The sequence below is a fragment of the Triticum aestivum genome, chromosome 2B (genome assembly GCF_018294505.1).
Source record: "Triticum aestivum cultivar Chinese Spring chromosome 2B, IWGSC CS RefSeq v2.1, whole genome shotgun sequence".
Classification (NCBI taxonomy): Eukaryota; Viridiplantae; Streptophyta; class Magnoliopsida; order Poales; family Poaceae; genus Triticum; species Triticum aestivum.
The window spans coordinates 51576075-51581368 of record NC_057798.1 but is presented as its reverse complement, the minus strand read 5'-3'; positions in this window follow the sequence as shown (position 1 = coordinate 51581368).

Sequence of the window (5294 nt, the reverse complement as noted above, 5' to 3'; positions counted from 1 at the left end):
GAGAGGTGTGAGACAATGCGTGAGAGACAGGCGTAAAGATAATGTGCGTACATGAGACGCATAGGCATGTCCATGTATATAGAAAGGGTCGATGAGGATTGTGCGTGTGTATGTTTGCGAGAGGATGAGTGCTTGTGATAAAGGTTAGTGAAAACAGTTGTAAATGGTTACGAGAGGGAGGGAGAGTTATATCTAGAGCATGTGTGCGAGAAAGACACCTCGGGAGAGAGTGTGTGAGCATGTGTGAGAGACCACCAATGGAGAGTGAAACTACACGTAAAAGACTGCTCTACACTGAACTATCACGTAGTCATCAAAACGTGTATGTCAGATGTTCACAACATCAACAAATGACGCTCGAGGTTCAGCACACCGAGCGGTGCATTAAGGACATAAGCCTTCTGTGCAGCAATGAGGACAATCCTCAGTATACGGACCCAGTCGGCATAATTGCTACTGTCAACTTTCAACTAAATTTTCTCTAGGAACATATCTTAAAACAGTAGAACTAAAGCGTAGGCTATGACATAATTTGCAAAGACCTTTTGACTATGTTCATGATAATTAAGTTCATCTGATTATTTAATGAACTCCCACTTAGATAGACATCCCTCTAGTGATCTAAGTGATACATGATCCAAGTCAATTAGGCCGTGTCCAATCATCACGTGAGACGGACTAGTCATCATTGGTGAACATCTTCATGTTGATCGTATCTACTATACGACTCATGTTCGGCCTTTCGGTTTCTTGTGTTCCGAGGCCATGTCTATACATGCTAGGCTCGTCAAGTCAACCTAAGTGTTTTGCGTGTGTAAATCTGGCTTACACCCGTTGTATGTGAACGTTAGAATCTATCACACCCGATCATCACGTGGTGCTTCGAAACAACGAACTTTCGCAACGGTGCACAGTTAGGGGGGAACACTTTCTTGAAATTTTAATGAGGGATCATCTTATTTATGCTATTGTCGATCTAAGAAAATATGATGTAGACATGACAACCACCACATGCAAATCATAGAGTGACATGATATGGCCAATATCATCTCACGCCTTTGATCTCCATCTTTGAGGCGCGGCATGATCACCTGCGTTACCGGCATGACACCATGATCTCCATCATCATGATCTCCATCATTGTGTCTTCATGAAGTTGTCTCGCCAACTATTACTTCTACTACCATGGCTAACGGTTAGCAATAAAGTAAAGTAATTACATGGTGTTTTCAATGACATGCAGGTCATACAATAAATTAAGACAACTCCTATGGCTCCTGCCGGTTGTCATACTCATCGACGTGCAAGTCGTGATTCCTATTACAAGAACATGATCAATCTCATACATCACATATATATCATTCATCACATCCTTTTGGCCATATCACATCACACGGCATATGCTGCAAAAACAAGTTAGACGTTGTCGGTGTCAAAACCGGCGGATCTCGGGTAGGGGGTCCCAAGCAGTGCGTCTTAGGATCAATGGTAACAGGAGGCAAGGGATACAATGTTTACCCAGGTTCGGGCCCTCTCGATGGAGGTAAAACCCTACTCCTGCTTGATTAATATTGACGATATGGGTAGTACAAGAGTTGATCTACCACGAGATCATAGAGGCTAAACCCTAGAAGCTAGCCTATGGTATGATTGTTGTTGTATATGTCTATCGACTAGCCTGGCCCCGGTTTATATAATGCACCAGAGGCCTAGGATAACAAGAGTCCTAGCCGAATACGCCGGTGGGGGAGGAGTCCTTGTCTTGATCGCCAAGTCTTGTGGATTCTTCCTTGTATGCGGCAGCTGTCCGGACTGGCCCATGAGTATACGACCATGGGGGTCCTCGGCCCAATCCAACTGATTGGGAGACGACGCTTGAGTACCCCTAGTCCAGGACACCGTCAATAGCCCCCTGAACCGGTCTTCAAGTTAGGGACGCTCCTCGATTCTTCCGAACTGTTCTTCATCTTCGGTTGCCGGTCTTCAAAACTGGTTCAACAAATCTTCTCATCTTTTATCTTGAGGATCGCCGAAATGCATTCGACGAGTTTACACGTCGGGTATCCGAGCAGCCCCTTTAAGTTTCTGACCTTTATCAATGCCTTGTTATTTTTATGCCACACCTCGGGTTTGAAGTTGTTCCCGGGCGGCAATGTCCTCTTGGGTCCGAGCTCCAACGCCGGACTGCATTCGAGGTATCTTTTGCAGCCGAGCACCAATGCCGGACTGCTTCCCAGCTCTAACGCCGGACTATGTATCCGAGCTCCAACGCCGGACTGTATCCGAGCTCCAACGTCGGACTGTATCCGAGCTCCAACGCCGGACTGTATCTGAGGTGTCGTAAATCACCTTGGTTCAAAGAAGTTTGAAGGAGTTTTGCCGAGCCTAACACCGGAAATGCCCTCTATGGAGCCAGCCACTAGCGCCCGAGCTTTATGCCGGACTGCTTCCCAAGTGGTGCACCACCCCAAATGTGGGCCGATTTTTGTCAATATTTTTGATTGGTGCAATTTATTCTCCACCGAGATACATAGCCAGTAGCCCTTAAGGTGGGTATCGGTCTAAAACCCGAGATGCCCATGAAGGATGACATAAGACCGCTGATCCCCGTAGCTGCTGAGACTCAGGTTGATTTGCAAAATCGGTCTGAGGATCAAGTCCTAGCTCGGCAGAATACTTCGGGACACAAAAAGCGGCGTGCTCTGTCCTCAAGACTCAGGTTGGGTGCGGCCGACCAACCCGAGGATCAAAATCTCCTCGGAGACTGTATTACACTTAAAATTTTCTGCATCGGACAGGCAATTCAGTAGCCCCCGAGACACTGGTCGGGTGGCAACACCAGATCAGGGGATCGATGTGCCCCTTTAATATTTGTAAATAATAAGCCCGAAGCCCAGTAGCCCCAGAGCCTTAATGCGGGCATGGGAGGCCGAATTAAGGATCGATATCATAGTAAAATCACAAATTATGTGTAATGACTCTATGTATCCAAGTACTTTACGTCATTAATGCTTGGATCCGTATTGTACAAAACTTTGTTGACCGACCATCAGCTTCCACCTCCTCGGCCAATAGCCGAGGAGTGTTTGTCCTACTTTATAAAGCCTTTATGAGGGCAAAGATTTACAACAAACAAGGCAATCTGGCCCATACGGTTTTATAAACAAAGGTACGCGGAGAGATATGTTATATTACTGTTTAACAGAAGAAATGTCTTCCAAAGAAAATAGTCCCGCTATCGGTTCCTTTCTTTGGGTTGTCATGCTAAGCATGATCATGAAACCTCAGCTCCAATGTAAGAGCAAAATATCGAGGCTTTAGTTTGGGAGGCCAGTTAATGGCCCCCGGTAGTGTTCGGCAACAGTCGAGGTCAAGCCGTAAACACTTTGGCCATTGTTATGAATGGCCCGTCATTTAACGCCGTCATCGGATCGCCGACCAGTTTACGCTTATTATGACAGTCAGTTTTCGGCTTTCTCCACTGAGGTGCTTAACCATGTGAGCTAGAAGCACAATCGCAGTGGTTCTCCCTTTGCACACCTAGCCGAACAAAGCGGAACATAGGGGGCAAGCACAGGAGCCGGGCAACCCAACTATTGACCGAAGACACATTTCGAAACCGATGCATATATAGCAATATCCGAGAATGTTTTTGCCGAATCTCTAAAGGTGTCCGGCGTTGCACTGCGAGACTTGTGCTGAAAACACACAAATAGTTTAAAAGTGCCATGGGCTCAAAAAGCCAAAAAACTTATTCAAAAGGTTAATGTCCGAACTAGATCAAGTGTTCGGTGCCAATCCGAAAATTGGACTTTTGAAAAAAAGGTGCTTCTGTCGTGCTTTAACATGACACATCCTATCTCAAAACTTCAAGCGGGTCAGCCTACGGCTTCAACCTCCTATCCCGAAGGCGAAGTACTTCTTACTAGGCCAGTTTAGCAAACTAAACTCTAGCGGCTTTGAGAGAGGAATTAGGCTCCCCGGCTAGTGACCGCACACTTGTGTCGAAAAAAGGAGTGATAAATAATAATAAAAACTTTGCAACGACTAAGAAGAAAAACACTTATCATAAAACGGCTCATATAAATTTAAGAGCCCCCAAGTGACTTGGGTAAAAGAATGATTTCATGTACCGAAGTACTTATATCATATATATGTTCAACCAAACTTTAAACGCGTCTTAACCGACCGTCGGCTTTTCCCTCTTCGGTCAAGGACCGAAAAGTGTTATGTACTCCATCTATCGAGAATATCGATGGTGTTTCCAATAACCAGGCAATCAGGCCATAAGGCTGTAACAGACAAAGCGCGCTCAGGGAACTTATGCTATATTACTGTGAAGAGTAAGAAGCATCTTCGAAGAAAATAGTACCCCCACCGATACCTTTCTTCGGTGCTCATTGTTATTATGAGACTTGTGCAATAGATTTTTTGTACACATGAGTTCCGTTGTGTGCCGACCTTGATTGAAAACAATAAGAGCGCTAGCTTTCGGCTTCACCCAGTCTGAGGTCCGGTTCGGGTGACCCGATCGTGACAATCGCAGAGGTGCTCCCTTTACTCCCTAGCCGAACAATCGGGAACGTAGGGGTAAGCACAGGAGCCAGGCAACCCAGCTTGCAAATCGCTTAAGTCAATATGGTGCATATTGTGGCGTAATACACGAACAAGGAACGAAGTCGTACAAGTATAACCATATGCAAGAGGAAAAAGCTTCATGAAGGAAGCCCCCAAGTAAACGGGGTATTTGAATTTGAGCATCACACACAAAGTTTGGACAATGAAATTTTTACAAGCAACTTTTTCCCAAAAAAGTATAATGCTTGGCTGAGCCGAACACAAGTTAAAAATTTAAAACTTTGAGCATGAAGACAACTTAGTTGGTTAATGTGTTCGGTATTGAAGACGCGGTCCGAGCTTGATGCGGGACAAGGTTCCATCCCCGAGCCGTTCCCGAGGTGGCGGAGCAAAGAGCTCGGCACTCCGAAGTGGTGAAATAGCACGGTCAATGCAGGACGACAAGGTGATGCCGAAGTCCCCGACATGGGGTAATGAAGTGTTGACGAAGCTCCCCGTCCAGCCGAGGTGACGCCAAAGGATATAGTCCGGCTGGATCATTTTCCTGTGCACAAAAAATAGTGCAAACCGGAGATAATAGTAATAATAATAAAAATAAAAAAAATCGTTGCATAACAAATAATTCATGCAAAGTGAGTAATAAAAGAAATATGGCCTGGCGCCGAAGTCAATGTCAATGCAGGGCGGCGGCGTGATGCGGTAAAGGCATGGCAAGA